Source organism: Alligator mississippiensis, chromosome 1 (genome assembly GCF_030867095.1).
Source record: "Alligator mississippiensis isolate rAllMis1 chromosome 1, rAllMis1, whole genome shotgun sequence".
Lineage (NCBI taxonomy): Eukaryota > Metazoa > Chordata > Crocodylia > Alligatoridae > Alligator > Alligator mississippiensis.
In genome coordinates, this window is record NC_081824.1 from 259,769,141 (window position 1) to 259,790,879 (window position 21,739).

The following is a 21,739-nucleotide window of genomic DNA, read 5'->3' on the forward strand; positions in this document are numbered from 1 at the left end:
ATGGAAGAAAATCTGTGTAAGATCAAATAGGGGTTCAATTGAAATAGAAGGGTGTCACAGGGCACTGAGGTGCCCTGTTCCTAAAGAGGGGAAACTGCCGGGGGAAAAAGCCCTAGCAGGGTATAAGGAGCCCAGCTGTGGGTTGCCAGGGCAACCAGGAGGTCAGCTGACTGAAAGGGGCAGGGCCTGGCTCCTATATAAATCACAGGCAGGAGGCCAGAGGCAGTTCCCTGTCAGCAGCCAAAGAGGCAGGAGTTCCCTAAGTCAGGATGTGGGAAGAAGCCTGACCACAGGTACAGCTTATGGCAGCTCTAAGATGCTTGCGCAATGTTGTTATAGCCAGGCGGCTTATGTTTAAGTTATAACCAGGAGGCTCGAGTTTGTGTTGCTGTTTGTTACACCAGTGGTTTGGGTGAGACTATCAGGGGATGGAGGAGGCCTCATAGGGGACCCCAGCACCAGTAAGGGTGCTGCGTATGGGGTGTATAGACCCCAGCCCCAGAGAGGGGCAGTTGAGAAGCCCCAGAGAAGGGGGCATTGTGGAAAAGCCCCAGAGCGGGCACAGAGAGCCCCAGGAGTGGGGTGGCATTCCAGAGAAAGCCCAAAGAGGGGGAGCAGTACTGAGGAGCCCCAGAGAAGGGGGCAGTGTTATCAAAAAGGGGCAGCATTGTGGAGAAGGCCCTGGAGAGGAGGGCAGCATTATTGAGAAGGCCCTGGAGAGGAGGGCAGCATTATTGAGAAAGCCCTGGAGAGGAGGGCAGCATTATTGAGAAGGCCCTGGAGAGGAGGGCAGCATTATTGAGAAGGCCCTGGAGAGGAGGGCAGCATTATTGAGAAGGCCCTGGAGAGGAGGGCAGCATTATTGAGAAGGCCCTGGAGAGGAGGGCAGCATTATTGAGAAGGCCCCGGAGAGAGGTTGGCACTGCAGAGGAGCCCTGAGAGAGGGCAGTGCTACAGAGAGGGCCCCAAGAGAAGGCGAGCGTAGACCTGACAGACCAACGTCTATTCCACCTGCAAGGCTTGGGGCGTGGTATAAGGGGTGGTTGGAGTCGCGCATAGCCCATAAGGCTAGGGTGCCCAGGAAGCACCCATTGTAGAGTGAGACCCATGAACAGTCCGGGAGTTACCAGGCCCAGAAGTAACCGTGTCCAAGGAGACGTGAGGCAGCCTTCCTAATACACTAGAACATCAAAGATGTGGCGGGCGAGAAAGAGGGTGCCCTTGGGCCGACTTGGCATGGAGGAAGGGGGCCTTAAGGAGATCACGACCCTCCGGTAGGACCCCGCCGTGATAGAGGGTTAGTGACAAAAAATGCAAATCTAGCCACGTATGTTGCTAATCTAGACCAATGGGGTAATTTTAATTAAAGCATGAATTCATCAGAAAAAATAGGAATTATCAGCATAAGTAGTGTAAATTAGTCTAAAAAGCCCACATTTTGGATGGATTAATTAATTATGCAAAAATGATTACACTGATGCCAGTACAAAGTCCAATTTGTGGTGTTTTTTTTTCTGTGGGACTAATTTACAGCAGCTCTGGTTTGGGATAACGTACCCAAAGCGTCTAGTTTCATGTACTCAGCTAAATTCCAGAAAGGGGAAGCTGTAGCTTGAATATGTATGGCCAGAAGCACAAGTAGATATGGGACCTGAGGGTAATCAACATCTACAGTAATAAAATCTTTATTTTGAACAGTGAATTGTAACTTAGACTTACACCTATGAGAATAACTCACATTTGTATTAATTTGACTTGAAATTTTTCTTTCCATCCGCATTTCTGATCATGGTTCACCACTGATATAGAAGCCATGTCATTACAGAACTGGAAAGGACCTCAAAAGAAATCATTTAGTCCATTTCCCTGCCCTGAAAATCTACTAAAAGCTGTATGAGGAGGAACAAATTCCACAATTTGTTATAGGAGTTTGTATGGATAAAAGACAAATTACATTCATCCACCAATGGAATGTGAGGTCTCATTCTACCCAGTCAGATGCTTTTTTAGACATTGATGGAGATGACCATCAGTCAAGAGTCTGATGGCTAGTTATGGACCAGGCCCTATTGGTATATACAGTGAGAAGAGCATACAAAGAGATTTTTCCAACTGTTGTGTCTGTTTTGGGAAGAATTCATTTATGTAATATTGTCCCAACTCCTACTTTAGAACACTAAAATAGGGTCTAATAGGGAAATTAAAGGAGTTGTGTAAGAATAAGTAGACGATAGAAAATTCTGTCTTTCAGCAACCACTAAAGCCAGCTAGAACCAGAGGGTAAATTATACTGCAGCCGTTTTTAACCCAGGTCAAATTATTACTGAAGCATTTCTGCTGCCACATGGTCTCCACATAAAATCTATTCCTAAATGTTATCTCTACCAACCCAATCTAACATGTACAGGTGTATACTGTGACATGAGAGAGAACTTGTTTTTGATTTCAGATATCCCAGCTGATGTGGATTATTGATTCCTTCACTTCAATTGAGCTATGAAAACATAAAAAGCAGAAGGCCTGACCCCTGAATATGGGATCAACGTTTACCAAAAAATCTGAACAAAATGAGAAAAAAGTAAAATCTGGTTTAAGTATTAGAATAAACGTGTCTTCAGCATAACTTCTTTCTGGATTAGTTTGGCTTTTGGACAAAAAGAAAGTTCACATTTGGAATTTAATTTTAATTGTTTTGAAAACAAAAATCCTACTAATTGTGTTTAAAATTCAGCAGCAAAACCATCTGGACCTCATGCTTTATTAGATTCTAGTGACTTAATTGCCCAAATTCTATCTCCTTCTGTGATAGAAAAAAATGCCATAACAAAATTGGATTTTTGTCTATTTGTTTTTGGAGAGGAGTTTCAAAGACTTTGAAAGAGGCAGAAGGGTGCAGAGGGGATGTTAACTTGCGAAACATTCGTATAGTAATGAGCAAAGGCACCTGCAGTTTCATTTTCCATAGTGACTAAATGGCTGTCTGGAGAATGAATACAGTAAGGGCTTTTATTGCATTTATTTCACAGTTTTGATTTTTAACATAATTGGCCAGAAGGTGAACAGCTTTGTGAAGTTGAGAGAGAGTTTGGATTACATCAGGAGAAAGACCATGTTTTGGTAAGCAAGACATTAGAGATTCTAGAAGCATTATGTGACTGCTGTTTTCAAGGAAAGGCCTGATTCTGTCTATTCTTTACTCTGTGCAGAACTTCTTTTGAAATAAAATACCCTGTACTGCAAACTTGAGATACCAAGTCAGTGTGCTCTTAATCAAAACAACTGATTTATTGAAACTCCTTCCAGGTTCAACAAAAGGAACTTAATGAGTACTGATTGTTACTTCATTGGGACAAAATTAGTGTTAATTCTGCCTAATGAGGAAGCACTTGCCCTTTGACTAGTGATAATTTGGTGTTTAACCAGAAGTTTAAAAAGGTGTAAAAACCTATGCATATGTACAGTTAGTTTGAGGGTAACTTCTTCCCAGTGAGTGGATATGGTATCAGAGAGGTGGAATTATTAAACCAAATTAAAATCATTAAACCAAATACTATGCCTCAAATGTCACGTATTAAGACACATTCTGTTGGCTCTAATGACACAATTTCTGGGAAACATTTGCTCTATGGTAACCTGGTGAATCTGATCATTTTAAATGACTATTCCATTTTCTAATATAGATGTTACTTTATATAACATAGTCCTCCATGGTGAATTATTATGGAGTCTGCTATTTTAACATACTGTATTCTAATTGGTTTCCTTAAAGTGTCACATCTTTCTGCCATCCTATCAGCCTATGTGGTAAGCTAGGTAGCATGAAGTTTGAACACCGTGCGGTTTTATGAATGCACTTTTCTCTTGCTGTATCAATATGCTGAAGTTATGTTCTGTAATCATCACCTGCCTCAGCATTTCCAGCCATTTCATACCTACACATCAGTAAATTCCATCTGGAGAGAGATGGTACATGGGTGACAATGACTTCTAAGAGCTAAATCTTAAATCAATATAATGAATGTAATGTTTCAATCCCCTTACTTACTTTAAAAAAAAAAAAAAAAGCATGCCATTGTATTCTCTATCATTACCTGTTTTCTGATTACAGTAATATAATTTGCTTCTGCCATTTTCATATACCAATCATCTAATAGTGTATTGAGAGTCTCTATTCCTCCATATACTAATTCTTTAATTTAAAAAAGCAAGTGTTTTGTCTTTTTTTTTCTTTGTAAAAGCTATTTATATTTAACTTGTCACTCTTTTTTCACTGTGTTAATTGTTTACAATAACACTTTTTCTGCTATGCACACACATCTGTTTATATTAAAGTCATCAATCCAAATTAATCTCAGTTACTACACACTGGAGTAAATTTTGTCTGAGGGCCAGATTTGTAAAGATACTTAGCCACTGATCAATATAGAAAGGCAACTGGCTCTGAGCCTCCAAGGTATTTAGGTATTGTTCACCCGAGAACTGACAGAGGCTACATGAGCACAGGACATGGTCGTCATGGACCCTGGTCACCAGGACCAAGGGGGACAACCTGGTGACCAGCTTAAAAATAGAAGGTAGTCTGGGTGATAGCAACCATGAAATCATTCATGCTTACTGTCTGTTGCAAGGCAGACAAATTAGATAGCAGGACTAAAGTTCTAGACTTCAAAAATGCAAATTTCAACCAATTCAGGACACTAGTAGAGAAAGGGCTGTGGGACCAAGAGCCAAAGGTAATAGGAGTGCATGAAGAGTGGTCATTCCTTGAAAACATGATCCTCAAAGCACAAGGAAGGTCCATCCCCATGCAGAGGAAAGGTGCCAAAAAGGCTGGGAAGTCTTCCTGGCTAAAAAGGGATATCATGGTCCTCTTAAGAAAAAACAAAGAGGCACACGAACAATGGAAACATGAGGCATGCCCCAAGGAGAACTACAATAATGGTCCACACTTGTAGGGAACAGATTCAAATGGCTAAGGCAGTGACCAAACTAGAATTAGAGACAGGAGTCAAGGACAACAAGAAGTCCTTCTTTAAGTACGTAGGAAACAGAAGGAAAACAAATGAGGGTGTGGGGCTACTGCTTAACAACTCAGGACAGCTGGTTACCGGCACTCAGGAGAAAACTAACTCCTGAATGACTACTTTGCTTTGGTCTTTTATCAGGCCAAGGGCAAAATCATGTCAGAATGGGTACAGAATGAGCAAGGTAGGAATGACTGCCTTTCTACTATTATTATAGAACTGGTATGTGATCATTTGAAAAAATTAGACATATATAAATCAGCAGGCTAGGATGAACTTCAGCTGAGGGTGCTGAAGAAGCTAGCAGCATTCATTGTGTAACAGGTGGTGAAAATTGGGGTGCTCTGGAGAGGTCCCTGGGGACTGGAAGAGGGCCAATTTTGTGCCATCTTGAAGAAAAGGAGGGGGGAGGGCCCAGGTAACTATAGGCTAATCAAGCTAATTTCTATCCCAGGGAAGATCCTAGAAAAATTCAACAAGGAGTTTATATGCAGTAGGCTTGCAGAAGGTAGGATTCTGAATGACAACCAGCATGGCTTTGGTAGGTCTTGTATTACCAGCCTCATCTCTTTTTATGATCAGGTAACTCACCACCTAGATAAAGAAGAGCAGGTTGACATTGTATACCTTGACTTCCAAAAGGCCTTTGATCCAGTATCCCAGGATGTTATTATGAGTAAATTGGAGGACTGTGAACTCAACCGTGAGACAGTTAGGTAGGTAGGGAGCTGGTTGTGGGGTAGAACCCACTGTGAATGAATCTGTGTCATCTTGGCGAGAAGTGGCCAGTGGTGTCCCTCGGGTCAGTGCATGGTCCTATGCTTTTCAACATCTTTATCAGTGATTTGGATGCAGAGTTGAAGAGCTCAGTGGTCAAGTTAACGGACAACACCAAGTTATGGGGAAGCATGATCATGCTTGAAGATACGCTGCAGATACAGGCAGACCTAGACAGGCTAGCAAGTTGGGCAGATCATAATCAAATGAAGTTCAACACTGAGAAATATAAAGTGCTCTACCTGGGGACAACCCCCACCCTACACACCTATTGGCTTGGCATCACCAAACTGACTAGCACCACGAATGAAAAGGACCTGGAAGTAATAATAGACCACAGTATGAACAAGAGCCAGCAGTGTAACACCATAGCTAACAGGACAAATAACACCCCAGCATGCATCACTAGATGCATCTCCAGCAAAACTAGGGAAGTGATTCTTCCACTCTCCTCAGAATTGGTGAGACTGCAGCTGGAGTACTGCATCCAGTACTGGGCACCGCACTTCAACAAAGACTCAAGAAAGTCCAGAGAAGAGCCACCCATATGATCAGACACTTGTACAGCAAGCCATACAAGGAAAGGCTGAGGGACCTGGGACTCTTCAGCCCAAAAAAGAAAAGGCTGAGAAGGGACTTGATAGTGGCTTACCGTTACATCAGGTGCATACATCAAGGACTTGGTGAACAACTGTTCATCAGGGCGCCCTTGGGAATAACCAGGAGTAATAAACTCCTGGAAAACCATTTCAGGCTTAACATTAGGAAAAACTTCACAGCCAGAGTGTCCAGACTTTGGAATAAACTGCCTCCAGAGGTGGTGCAATTGCCTACCCTGGAAATCTTCAAGAGGAGATTGAACGGTCAGCTTGCTGGGGTCACCTGACTCGTTTTGTCTTTCCTGCCTAGTGCAGGGATCTGAACCTGATGATCTTCTGAGGTCCCTTCCAGCCTCACAATCTAGCTTCTGGAGAGGATATTTATAGATTCATAGAATGTGTATTTCCTTTCTCCTTATTCTCTTATGAATGAGGAGTAGGGGTAGAGGGCGGAGAGGAGAAACAGGTTTCTTTATAAACATTATCCTGTTCCTCTTCAAGTCTGCCATTAGTTTCAGTAAGAGTAATATAAAGCCCAAAGAGGTATATGTAAAGACTAAACAAGTTTTTCCTTCTTTCTCTTTAGACTATAATTTTATTTCTATCATTTTATTTCTTTACAGCTAGCTTCACAGAACTGTAATGATAGAAGTGAAGGGCATGAACACAATACCTGAGGTGTGGGTTAATACTTAGGCTGCTAGTTGTAGGCAGCATGCAGATATAGAATTGCATATGATATAAAATTATCATTTCAAACAAGTGTAATCTACATAATGTAAAACATTTTGTTATGCTTTCCATATCTTATCATTCAGAATATCTTGCAACCTGCCCAATGCCAAAAATGCATGACCCTCATTTTTTAAATGTGTTAGAAAAGGCCTGATGATAAATACCCAGAGAGAAAACTTTTCCATTATCTGGATTTCATGAGTCAGCATTTCATTCTCATATCAATAAATTACTGTAATAAGAAAAGATTACACAGTAAAGGGGCATAATTTCAGTCTAAACCAAAGGACATCCCTATTATTGAGGTATTGTTGGACTGTATGCGCCAATTTAGTGCTTAAAACACAGGCAAAAAATGATAGATGTGTTTACTTTCTTATTTGACACATTATTATTTGCCTGCCTGATGTAATTGCTCTATTTTGTTAGGAAGATACAAAGTTGTGGATTTCAGAGTGGATATTTGCTATGTTGGATGTTTCATAGGTAACTAGAGAAAAAGTAGTTTTGGGGGGTTGTAGCAGGAAGCTTGGTGCTTTTGCTATTTGAAGAGAAGGCAGGTGGCATGGGAAGTAGCCTGAAGGTGTTGCAGGGGCCAATTGGAGAGTCACCTGATGAGGAGGAGGCCAGGCTAGCAGGATATAAGCCCAGGGCCTAAGCTGGTCAGGCAGTCTAGACCTGAGAGCTGTAGAAAAAGAAATTCCTGGGCAGTAGGGCTCCTGGGTAATATCTGAGCTGGGATACGCAACTTTGGAGGTTGGAGGAAAGGACTGAAGGGAGGAAAAGGTCTAGAGTAAAGAGGCCTTGGAACATGGAATAGAGGGCCTGGGGCCCAGAGGAAAAGAGCTTGAGCCCAGGAGGGATGAGAATAAGCAGAGTTGGAGAGTCCAGAGATCTGTAACCCAGAAAGGTGAGTGTAAACAGGGTTAGGGAGCCCAAAGGTCTCACTGGCCCAGGAGCAAGTGCACTGTAAAATATCTCATGGGGAGAGAGTTACCCAAGCAATCTCTCTATAGGGATATTGGTAGCTGCTCCCTCAAACTGTTCAGTGCTGGAGACAGAAAGGCAGTTCCTGTAGTGTAAACCATTTTATACGTGATCAGATTTCTTAGAATTCGTGGAATTCTGGGACTCTTCTTTCAAAGTGCTTGATGCTACTGCTGTCTGTTTAAAGCATTCATATTAAGCATAATCACCTATCCAGAATCACTCAGACAAGCTATAAGAGGCTTAAAGAGAGAGGTACACATGGGGGAGATATTAATTTATTCTGATATGTTGCTTTTTGGGCAGCACAGCTGGACTATGGAAATTTCCTATTCAGGAAGTTATAAACTCTTTGCCCTGGTTTTAATTAAGTAATACAGGGCTACATTACGGCTTTTGATCCATCTTGGGAATGACAATGCCCTGCTTAAGTGACACTTGTCTGAAGTAAGGTGCTGAGGTGGGCAGAACATCTTCAAGAGGGGCAATGACTATATCCTCAGAAGTGAGTGGGGCAGAAGTGTAGATGAAACGAGAGGCATGTGGGCACAACACTTTAAAGTGGGCTAAATGCTTTAATGGTGTCTGTGTTTGCACTCCTCTACAGTGTATTGCACATTAATTCCAGCTGCTGTAGGAAATTCAGCGGCGTAATGCACCTTAAATGACTTGGGATGCAGCAAACTAAGGAGTTTTAATTTGCTGCCCCTACAGCCACGGAGCAAAGCATTGGGCTCCATGAAGCTCCGTGGCTCTGCAGGAATCCCTGCAGGCTGCCTGACAGCAGCCTGGGAAAGCAGCTCTGCCCAAGAAAAGTGGCGAGCCTGATCTTTTTTTTTTCCCCTGGAGCCTGCTTGCCTGAGCTGTGTGGGAGTCCAGTGCTCCCCTCCATGGCTGGGGTGGCCCCTGGAACTGTCTGAGTCGGGTGCCTAAGGGCGGGTGCTACCTGGGGGTGGGCTACCACTGCCACAGAGGGAAGCACCAGCCTCCCCTGCAGCCCAGGGACCACTCTGCCCCCTGGCAGTTTGCCCTCCCCTCCCCGCTGGAGAGGCAGGTAAGTCAGCGGGGTGCGTGAATGACATGGGAGTTTAATCAGCCATAAATTGAAGCGGTATTTTTTAAAACCCACCACTTCAATTTAGGGCTCCCATGAAGATCATCTTGTATCTTAATCTTCCTTTTGACTGTATTTAATTGAAAGTTGAAACAGAAGTGGGCTAAATCACAGCCCTCTACTACATCCCAGTTTGGGAGATAGTAGTTCAGCCTAGGTCTCTGCCTTGTTCTCCAGAAATGTACCACTTAGGCTGCCTTCTAGGTAAGTATGCAACGGGAGGAAAAATATCTTTGCATTTATACCCAGGCAAAAGTAACCATGCCAGGAGCCATAACACTTCAGACACAGGCTTTGAGAAAGAAAAAAGAAACAGCTCAGGGCTTGCCTGTAAGTTCCCACTTCAATTCCTTCTTTTCATTATAAGTCCTCAAAACATATCAACAGAAATGCAGCACACCACCAGTTGTAGGAAAACCTCAATAAGTTGTACTTGAGAATTTGCTTGTGTCATAGGTATTAACAGCAACAGGTAGCTCATGTATATGGATCTTCCATGGATCCAGAATCAAAACACCCATTAATTAAAAAAAAAGCTTAACTAAGAAGACAATATTGTCTATTTGGGCATTTACCAAATGTTTGATATGTATTTGTGACCAGGTTACAGATGAAAGAGAGGAGAAGAATGCTTGAGGCACTAGGACTGCCTCTATTTCATTTATGCTATTAGAGGAACAGATGATGTGCAGAAACATCCACAATTTGCACAATTTCTAGGCATTCAGGTCACAAAAGTTAGCTGGGACCCTCATACCATTTCAGGGAAATGGAGCCAATGGGGAATTAGCAGGGCTGGGGATTATACAGAAAAGTAAGAGGTATGAGACAAAGGAGGAGTGCACTTTGCAGTCATCTGGGGGGAGGAGATCATTCGAAGCCTTGATATGGAAGACTGTAATAACACAAATCCCTTGTTCCAAAAATGTATGAGGTAGAGTTTAGCTCTAGGGAACTGCTTTCAGAGAGACACTTGACACTGGTTCTGTTTAATTCACATCACCTGATTTAAAGCCAAGAAAATGTTTGACTGCTGTGTTGAATCATGTCCAGAAGGGAAGCCCCCTATTTGTTTTAAATTTTTGCAAAAGAGGTCTGATGAAATGCCTTTATTTTAGAGACTGCCTGGTGATTTTTGGATCTCTTGTAAAGATAGATGGAGAGGCATGACACACCAAGATGAATACAGTCCCGACTCATACTTTGGTAAGTGCCCTGTTAATATTAGAATAGTATACATTTCACAATACCTGCTCTTTCTAGGGAGGGGAATTTGAAGATATTTATAGCAGTTAGAGAGCTTCTAAAAAGTCCATGCCATTACCACTCAATCCATCATTAAATCTGCTTAGGTTAGGGCAGTCATAGACATGGCTATGCTGTTACTTTCTGTAAAATCCCTCACTCAGGAAATGTACTACTCTGGGTCATCTGGAAATTCCTTATTTCCTACTTCAAGGCACAGTTAGGAATTCCCGGTTTCAGAATAAGCAGACACTAGCAGCCCCAAGCTTTTCAGATATCACGAGATTTAAAAAACAATCAATGAGGGGAAGGTATTTACCTTTTGGTGGGCTTAGAGGGTCCCATTTTCAATGTTTGCTTCACAGTCAAGAAAGCTAGAATTTTGTTGCGTTGTTTTTTTTAATGAAAACCAAGGTTCTGAGGTCATAACCTGATTCCAGCAGTTGCATCTTTAAGGAAAAACACCACACCAAGTTTTGTAAGATTTACAATAGACTCTGTGGGAATTGGCAACCCTGAGCAGCAGTCCTCACTTTCTCCAAAATCACACAGTGCCCCAGCTACGAGGAGTGGTTGTATGGCAGGGATTTTATTGTCTTAAAGGAAGAATGCCTAGTAAATTTTGCCGCTCCCCAACTTCCACAGCTACTAGTTGGAATTTATTCTACTTCATTACCCTTTATTCCTTGCACTAGGCAATATCACATGGTCCTTAATCACCATTTTTTTTAATGAAGTTCACTGAACCAGGACTGTAAAGTCACTGCTCTGCAAGGCATGATTCAGTGGAATTTTTATCCTTGAATTTAGAGCAAATAATTAAGATGGCTCAGGAGAGGGAAATGAAGAGGGAACTAGAGAACTCCTCTTGAGTGTAATGAAGTTGCTCTGTTATTGCTAAAGAGTTTCCCAATTACAGGCTAAAACAGCAAGTGAATATTTAACATTTCAAATCCCTGCTTTTTGGCATTGATTTAATTGGTTCAGAGATGACACTTTCAGAAACAAAATGCTTGTATTCAAAAACTTTCCTCCAAGATAAGCCATCATTAAAATAAAAAAAAGTTGTGAAGGGAAAAAAATCCATAAAGCACAGGAGCAGTTTAACAAGACGCAAAGTGAATAAGCACACAAAATACTTTTAATCTTTACAGTTGGCTCAAATTGTATACAACTTGTAATATTACTAATTTAATCTAGTATGATTTAGAAACAAACTATTTAAACCTAGCTCAGTATTTTTCTAACTGGAGTATCAGTAGCCCTGAGTTATCTGCACCCTTGAGGTTCATGGCTATCTTCCAAAGTAGGTAGCCTTCCCAGGTTGGATCGTGGGGCTCCTTGTAGGCTGAATCTGGACCCACCTCTGGAGGTGGGGACAGGTTGTCATAGTGTTATACCCCACAGGTGCCTGAACCACAGTGTGGATCAGGAAGCCATAAGGGCCAGTGCTGGCAACTCTCACTCTGATGCCCAATTCCCTGCCCCTCCATGAGCCCAATGGAACATAGAATCACGGGGTATGCAACTCCTTAATAAAAACAGACACAAGCCCCCAAAAGTTGAGAAACACCATCCTGGTGGATTTAAACTTCAGCCACAAAGTGCCCCACTTGATTTATTTAGCTTATGCTTTTCAGAGAATCAGTGATAAACGTTTTCAGAACAAGAACAGCCTCATTGCTTTCTTTCCACTGAATTACTATGAAAAACTAAAAAGTTGTCAGACTAGAATGTGCCAGCACTTTAACATTAGACAGAAATAACATTCTACGCCAGCAAAACTTGTTGCTCAACAGAAAACACTCATTCCCTTATATGGCTACTGGAAATCACTTCTCTTGGACTAAGGTAAAGCTTTTCCTGAGGTTTCAGATTCTCTCCAGACGGAAAGGCGACTGAATTGCCAAGTGACGTACTCATTCTCATGGTTGGGAGTTCTGCATGGAAAAAAAAAAAAATCCAGGCCTAGATTAGTAACAGCAGTGTTGCTTCCTGTTCCTGTAAATGTTAAGCAGGAACAAAATGCACTCATTCACAAAAAAGAAGTAGAAATATAGGCCACATGGGAATGAACAATTCCACGGAATGATCCCAAATACTTAAAAGATTCAGAAATTAGGCAATTCCTCACGTCAATGGAAGGATTTTTTTGTTTTGTTTTTTACTATGAATCATTTAGAGCTGGAGTTAATACAGGCATATTCTTAAAACATGAGTTTAGATTATAATGCACAGACTGTAGCCAGAACATTTACTGGATCTTCTTAATTACTCCCACTTCTTCCCATCTCACCCACATGATCTCTAAAATGCTTAGTATCATTTTGCATAGAGAAATTCATTCAGTTTTTTCTTTGCTACATTAAATATTCACCTTATTCTGTAACTATACATGGCCCTTCACTATTTATATATGACTAGATTCAGATCCATTTTTGTATGGTCATATTTCAATGGGATTACTCACTGAGTATCATGAATAAAGGCAGCAGAGTCAAAGCCCATGTGAAAGAATCAGTCTTGAACAGCTGGCAGACTCAGTAACATCTGAAAGTGGTCTCACCCCTAGAGATCGTAGGGATTGTTGAGGAATTAAAGTGTTTGCAGGCATATAATGTGAGACCCTGGTGCTGGCACTCAAGACACAAATAGTCTTATACCTTGCATTGTATATGGTAATAGTTATAGGGTAACCAGTGAGTCAGCACATTAGTAATAGACTATAGCTCTTCCCACCTCCAGGTTACCAGCTCAAATCCCCATGCTTTATAGAGATCAGTACTATGTAAAATTAATGGTCAAAATACAATTTCTAGTTGCGGGGGGAGGGAGGGGAGGTTGCTGTGACAACAGTGGCATGACATTTGGCATTAATTTGTGCACTTAGAATGGAGCCAAAGGACTGAAGAAGCCTGGAGAAGAAATTATCCACTTTCTGAAATAAGCAGTCCCTTTAGTTCAGGGGAGAGGCAAATATGTGAAATAGCATCAGGGAACTCACAGTGCACCTGTCTATACTCTATTTGAGGGGTTCAGTATCCACCGGCTGTCAGTCTGGCACCTTTTCCAACAGTATTTAAAATTCCTCTCCAATAAAATGAAATGATGGTCTCAAACACCATGTGAAAGGTCAGGTATATAACTTGACTTCCCCTTAAAAAGTTTGTCTTATAATTCAAGAATAACATGCCTTGGTGTCAAGAGGCTTGTGCTCCTGCCCCTTTCCTGAAGGCCAGCAGATAACATTAGTTTCTTTTGCCATCATCCCTAGATCAGGATCAAAGTGAAAATGGATTGAAAGGTTTGCAATAAAATATTATTGTATTTCTTTTCCTCCTTTCCTATGTGCTGGAAAGAAATATTTTGCACAAAGAACATGACATGTAGCTTTCATGAAGATCTAAAGCAGTTAAAATAGTCAACATTTTCTCCATCTATTACACAAGGAGCTCAGTTGTCCCTTCAAGTAACACTGGAAAAGCAAGAATTCCTTAGACAGGACAATGCTTCCAGGAATGAAGACAAATGTTGTCATGATTGCTCTGTGCATGCACTTTAATATTTTAAGTTATTAGATTTATATGCCACCCTCTACAGAAGATGCTCCAGGCCGCTTACAATAAAAAAAAGATACATTATAAATAGATAAAAGATGTTAAATGATATGTAATAGAACCAACTTCCCAGACAATGTTGCAAAACTAAATCAAACACATTTTTTCCAGTACTGGATTGTTACCATTATTTATGGCGTGCTCTAATTGAACAACATAAGGGATAATGATTTCAAAAGAGGGTTCTAAGTCACTTAGGTAAAGTATTAATTGTCAGTTTTGAAAAGAAGGTTTGGGTAGTTTGAATAATTTGTCTCTTTAGGTTTCTAATATGCATACTACAATGTGTAGCACAATGAGACTACAATGTAGTTTAAGACTGGAGAGAATGTCCCTAGTTGTTATTGCAATGCAAATAAGATTGCAGCAATAGTTTGGATAATTGTAAACTACAGTGACAGTTTTGACAATCAGAGTACTTATTCAAATTCTACAAGTGAATCCATATATATCTCTTTTTAATAATTCTTAAAATATCAGCTGAATTTAGTCATTCTACCATTCAAGGTCACTGGTTGGATGAATTCTGTGCATCCAGCAACTCTTGGTTTTCCAAAAGTAATAAAGTTAAGACAGTAAGGGTTTGCTTAATGTACAATGAAATGATACACACGGGGATAGCTTTTTCTGGCAAATGGCAGGATGGGCTGAAATTTGGCCAAATACTCAGTAGCCTCATTCAAACAGAAAACAGTGAACAACCCCCACTCTAAAACACCAAGGTTGGTCTGGCAGCTTCAGTATTAGTTTACCACTTGTCCATCTAAACAAAGGATCTTCGGGGTTTGAAAACATGTTATTATTTGTTGGTCCAACAAAAACATGCTCTTCTATCTCTGGAGGACTAATTCAGCTGCTATCATTTACCACAGCTGAGAAAAAAACTTCAGTTACTTATTTGTGCGTCTAATAAAAGAGCAACTGAGTAACTACCCCATTTTAAAGGAAAAGCAAGCAAGATACCAGTTAGAATACATTTTTGTGGGCTGCTCCAACATATCTATATAAATAAAAGATATTTGAGGGTGGACCTGGGGTAGGAAACAGGCTACAAAATTCCGCTCCTGGATGTCAATGCATGTGACTCCTATCCAGTGTCACAGGAAACATGAAAATGCATCCAAGGTCAGAAGTTTAATAACATGTACAGCAAGAGCACAGGAAATAAAATACATTAGAAGATGGGTCTGCTACAGGAATATAATCTGATAAATGTATATACTTCTGTGTATCCAGCTGTGTATTCAATAAAACAATGCACGCCTGTTAACTGAATACATTATGTTTCACGCTTGCCAAAATACGTCTTGAAAATAAGTTATCCATTTAACAGAGTTTCTTTGAAAGGATCTACAAAGAATACTTATTTGTTAGTTTCACAACATTTGTTAATTACTATCAACAGTTCCAGCAGCTGTTTGAGTTTAAGTATATTAAATAAACTGTCTAAAAATTACATGCAATAGAACTGAATTGAAATCTAGTATTATGTTTTATTTTTCCAAGGAAAAAACGAAGAGGAAAGATAAACAGGCTACCTTTTTTTTTAATTCCCCTGGCTTTGATTCTGTTCTACATTTGTTTCCAGGACCATGTAAGACTAGATTCAGAAGAAAGGAGTCTTTGTGGATACTGGCTTCAAATACCCCTGTCCCAAGTGCCCAACGTCTCTCACATATGGCAACTGCATGATGGCCAACATCAGTCAGGGGAACTCCACAAGCTGTTCTCTGAGTGCTCCCTGGATGCCCTAATACACAGGAACACAGAAACATCTGAGAAAGAGTTGTAATAAAGTAACGACCAATGTTCTAGAGTCCATATCAACAAAGGTTGTTTGTTGATATGGACCTGCACCTAGGGAAGAAAAATGTCCAGCATACCTACTGCCTAGGAAATGACCTGCTTGGTGGAACAGAAGCGGAAAGGGATCTTGGAGTCCTAGTGGACTCCAAGATGAACATGAGTCGGCAGTCTGACAAAGCCATCAGAAAAGCCAATGGCACTTTATCGTGCATCAGCAGATGCATAACGAACAGAACCAAGGAGGTGATACTTCCCCTCTATCGGGCGCTGGTCAGACCGCAGTTGGAATACTGCTTGCAATTTTGGGCGCTACACTTCAAGAGAGATGTGGATAATCTGGAGAGGGTCCAGAGAAGGGCCACTCGTATGGTTAAGGGCTTGCAAGCCAAGCCCTATGAGGAGAGACTAGGGCACCTGGACCTCTTCAGCCTCCGCAAGAGAAGGTTGAGAGGCGACCCTGTGGCTGCCTATAAGTTCATCACGGGGGCACAGAAGGGAATTGGTGAGTATTTATTCACCAAGGCGCCCCTGGGGGTTACAAGAAACAATGGCCACAAGCTAGCAGAGAGCAGATTTAGACTAGACATTAGGAAGAACTTCTTCACAGTTAGAGTGGCCAAAGTCTAGAATGGGCTCCCAAGGGAGGTGGTGCTCTCCCCTACCCTGGGGGTCTTCAAGAAGAGGTTAGATAGGCATCTAGCTGGGGTCATCTAGACCCAGCACTCTTTCCTGCCTATGCAGGGAGTCGGACTCGATGATCTATTGAGGTCCCTTCCGACCCTAGAATCTATGAATCTATGAATAAGGTTCCCTTGAAGAGAGCAAAGTTTTTACCTTTCAGCTAGAAGTCAAATGCTAAACCACTGATGGACCTTTATGCTCAGAGCTCAAAGACAATATATAAAAGCATGCTAAGTATTGTTGAAAATGTTGTCGTTAAAGTAATAACTGAACCAAAATACTTCTAGTGTTTTACTGACATTTCTGACTAAAAACAAATATCAGTCAGCAAAATGGAGAAGTTCTGAATTCATATACGAACTACATTGGTTGCAAAGCTAGGTCCACTGGGAATCAAACATTCACTACTGAGATATACAGTGAGTAGTACAGACGCACTGCAGATAGTTACGACTTACACTTAAGAAGCATACACTGAATTTGAAAGTACAACTTCGACCACAGAGAAAACTATTAAACTGAACAGGCTGAATAAAGTTGCCATATGTCTAAATATCTAAAAAATATTCTCTCTAACAAATAACTATTGGTAGGTGAAGCACAAAGGTTCAAAAGGCTATACAGGCAGTAAGGAAGAGTGCATTGGTGATATGTAGGGGGTGCACACAGGTGCACATGCACCCCCTGAGATTGGCAGTGCACCCCCTGGAAACACAAGCTGCAAAACCAGAAGTGCTGGTGGAAGTGCACTTCCAGTTTTGCCGCTGGTGATTTCAGGCCTGGGAATTGGCCAGCAATCAGCCACTGGGAGACCCCCCACTCTGGTCAGTGATCTAGTGCCCCCCTAGACTCAGGAGGCACCAGTCACCCATGGAAGAGTATAAAACAAAGGGAAAAGTTAATACTTCAGAAATGTTGGCACCTTCTAGAATGTGTTCAGTATACAAACTTTCTGAAGACAAAGATTCAATGCAGTTCTTTTTCTGATGGAATCCAGTCCACCCTTATAAAAAAACATCCACACAATTATGTATCATTCTCGAAGTTCACTGAAGTAGTAGGAAGGCTAGCTTTCTGGATGAGACTCATCTCTTTTTTAAGTAAAGAAGAGAAAGGGAACTAAACATCTGAAAATAAAAAACCAAACATCACAAAAAGGATGATGCATGCTGAATCTTTTACCAATTGCAGAAATGTTTTGAGAGAAAACTGGAGACTTCAGAAAAGAATAAGTTGTATGGCTCAATTTATTTCATACTATTTTCAATTACTCTTAAGGGGGCACATCTACATCTGGGCTTTAATGCATATTAGCATATTTTAATGCACATTAAAGCATCACAATAAAACCATGCGCTTTCACCAATGTGCATTAAAATAGGCAATTGTGCCTTTTTCTAGTATCTCACAATGGAGGTACTAAATTTAAGGCACATTAAGAAAAGCATATTAATGAACATGTAGACATACCCTGAAACAGTGTGTAGGCTGCCAGGCATGTCTGTAAGTGTATAACATAGGCCCTCTTCTTGTGTATATAGTATAGTATTATACTAGTTTAAAGCCTGCTGGATCTCCTCTAGCAGGCTTTAAACTAAGCTTGTCAGGGGAAGGGGAAGATGAGGGCAAAGGAAGCCTTGGACCACTAAACCAAGCGTCACCCACAAGAACAGCCCAACCTAGACCAATGATGAGCAGAACAAATACCCAGGTAAGCAACAGGGGCCAGGGCAGTACTGAGATTAGTTGGCCAGTGCACACATCTTCAGGAGGCCTCAAATGCCTCTACACAAATGCTCATAGTATGGGGAACAAGCAGGAGGAACTTACCCTCCTGCTAGCTGACACCAACCCAGACATAGTGTGGCTCACAGAAATGTGGTGGAACCCAACACACAACTGGGTGGTGAATATCAAGGGCTATAGGCTGTACAGGAGGGACAGGACAGGGAGGAAAGGTGGGGGTGTGGCATTCTATGTCAAGGAGGAATACACATCCTCAACGAGTAGCACTGGGTCAGAGGAGGGGCACACTGAAGTGCTCTGGGTTAGAATACAAGGAAGTCAAGGGGAAAGGGACTTAACGGTGGGGGTCTACTATAGACTACCCAACCAAGGGGAAGAGCTAGACTGGGAATTCTTAAGTCAGTTCACAGAGGTAGTTAGGTCAAAGGAGGTGGTCATCATGGGTGACCTGAACTTTCCAGACATCTGCTGGGAAGAGCAGTCAGTCAGGTCTGACTGCTCACATAGGTTCCTAGCCAAGATACAGGACCTCCATCTAACCCAGGAAGTGCACAGCCCCACCAGGGGAGGCACCTTGTTGGACCTGGACCTGGACCTGGTCCTGGCCACAGGCGACAACCTGGTCAGGGGTCTACAGGTGCTCAACCACCTGGGTGACAACGATCCCTGCCTGCTGGAATTCACCATCCAGCGCAAGGTGGCAAAGGCCTGCAAGGCAAGCAACCCTGGACTTCAGAAGGGCAGACTATAATGAAGTAAGGAGAATAGTTGGGGAGGCACTGAGGTCCTGGAGGGGAGAGGAGTCAGGGGTCCAAGAAGAGTGGTCATTCCTCAAGGAGATGATCCTCCAAGCCCAAAGGGAGGTAATCCCAACATGGATAAAAGGGGGCAAGAGGGTGCAAAAGCCCCCATGGCTCACCAAAAGCATATGGGAATGTCTCCTGGATAAAAGGGAGGCATATACCCAATGGAAGGGAGGGGCCATCACCAGGGAGGACTATAACACAGTTGCTAGGGGCTGCAGGGGGGCGGTCTGGAAGGCCAAGGTGGAGATGGAACTGGGACTAGCTACCCATATCAAGGACAACAAGAAGTCCATTTTTAAACACGTAGTGGGTAAAAAGAAGGTACCGGGTAATGTGTGGCCTCTGCAAGACATGCTAGGAAATCTGGTCGTCACACCAGACGACAAGGCTAACCTATTTAACAATTTCTTTGCCTCCATTTTCCTGAGCAGTGACGGGTCACCGCCCCACCGGGACCTCCATAGGCCCCAGGGGAGGCGCATCCAGACCTAGGGTCAGTGAGGATCTAGTCAGGGAACTTCTGGAGGGACTGGACATATTTAAATCAGCAGGTCCTGACAATCTTCACCCCAGAGTGCTGAGGGAATTAGCGGAGGTCATTGCGGGACCCCTGGCATGGCTTTACAAGCACTCGTGGTGCTCTGGTGTAGTGCCAGAGGAGTGGAAAAGGGCCAATGTGGTTCCCATTTTCAAAAAAGGGAGGAAGGAGGACCCAGGAAACTATAGGCCAGTTTGTCTTACCTTGATCCTGGGTAAGCTTTTTAAGAGAATTATCATAGTGCATATCCATGAGGGGCCAGCAGGGGAGATTATGTTTAGGGGCAACCAACACAGGTTCATTAGAGGCAGGTCCTGTCAGACCAACCTGGGGACCTTCTATGACCAGGTCACAAAATCCTTAGACACAGGGGTAGCAGTGGATGTAGTCTTTCTGGACCTTAGGAAGGCCTTTGACACTGTCTCTCACACCATTCTCATTAAAAAACTAGGGGATTGTGGCATTGACACCTACACAGTCAAATGGGTCACTAACTGGCTGGAGGGCCGCACCCAGAGAGTGGTGGTGGATGGGTCATTTTCGACCTGGAGGGATGTGGGCAGTGGGGTTCTGCAGGGATTGGTCCTCAGGCCTGCACTGTTCAACATCTTCATCAGCAACTTGGACAAGGGGGTAAAAAGCACCCTGTTCAAATTCACAGATGACACTAAAATGTGGAGGGATGTGGGCACGCTAGAAGGGAGGAATAGGCTGCAATTGGACCTAGACAGGTTACAGGGCTGGGCAGATGAGAACAGGATGGGTTTCAACACTGACAAGTGCAAGGTGCTGCACCTGGGGAGGAAGAACCAGCAGCAGACCTACAGGCTGGGGAACTCCCTTCTTGTCAGTGCAGAGGCAGAAAAGGATCTTGGAGTCACTATTGATGCCAAAATGAACATGGGCCGACAGTGTGGGGATGCGGTTAGGAAGGCCAACCGCACCATGTCACGCATCCACAGATGCATCTCAAGCAGGTCCAAGGAGGTGATCCTCCTCCTCTATGCGGCACTGGTCAGGCCACAGTTGGAGTACTGCGCCCAGTTCTGGGCGCTGCACTTTAGGAGGGATGTGGACAACATGGAAAGGGTCCAGAGGAAGGCCACTTGCATGATCAGGGGGCAGTAGGGCAGGCCCTATGAGGAGAGGCTAAGGGACCTGAACCTGTTCAGTCTCCACAAGAGAAGGCTGAGGAGGGACCTAGTGGCCATTTACAAACTAATCAGAGGGGACCAGCAGGCATTGGGGGAGTCCCTGTTCCCCCAAGCACTCCCAGGACTGACAAGGAATAACGCTCACAAGCTGGCAGAGGGTAGATTTAGACTAGATATCAGGAGGAACTACTTCACAGTCAGGGCAGCTAGGATCTGGAACCAACTTCCAAGAGAACTGGTGCTGGCTCCTACCCTGGGGGTCTTTAAGAGGAGGCTAGATGAACACATTGTTGGGGTCGTTTGACCCAGGACTCTTTCCTGTCATGGCAGAGGGTCGGACATGATGATCTCTCAAGGTCCCTTCCAACCCTATAACTATAAAACTATGAATAATATAAGTCCTCTTCCTTAATTGGGCCTTATTGGTGCAGCTCTACAAATAAAATCATAGTCACATATCCTCTGAGTTTTTCTTTTAGGTTGTAGGTTCATTCAGCCCATGACAGCATTAACCAGCTGGAATTGATTACCACTAATGAGATGCAACTGGATCTGGGCTAAGGACAGCCATTCAAAAAGCAGAAGCCTGGATTGATTCAATCTTTTCAGGTCACTGTAACCTCTGCAGATTGAACCAATGGGCAAGTGGACAGACATCCACTTTTGACTCCAGAAATGCAGGCACATGCCTGCAGTGGCTCAGGCCAGAAGCTGGAGGGCAGTAGAGTGAGCCCTCATCTGGAGGGAAACTAAGCTGAGGAAAGGGATGTGGCCAGGCTCCAGCAGGCCTGAGTATGATTGGAGAAGCCCCACCATGGCCTGCAGGGACCCCAGCCCAGGTTTGCCTGGGGGGATGGGGGAAGCAGCCCCTGTCAGGGGTCCCCAGCCCCCCACCCCCACTCACTCACTG

At 43.0% G+C, this 21,739-nt stretch overlaps 1 long non-coding RNA gene across 2 annotated transcripts; it reads left to right on the forward strand.

Annotated features, from left to right (window-relative positions):
* The first annotated feature begins 233 nt into the window (after positions 1 to 233).
* Positions 234 to 15,472, forward strand: LOC132250131 (uncharacterized). Of its 2 annotated transcripts, XR_009461716.1 has the most exons (4): positions 234 to 293; positions 3,027 to 3,117; positions 10,355 to 10,442; positions 13,372 to 15,472. It is a non-coding gene; the product is annotated as an uncharacterized LOC132250131 (long non-coding RNA). The 2 variants fall into 2 exon arrangements; XR_009461712.1 differs by lacking the exon at positions 3,027 to 3,117 and having other exon boundaries at positions 237 to 293.
* Positions 15,473 to 21,739: the final 6,267 nt, after the last annotated feature.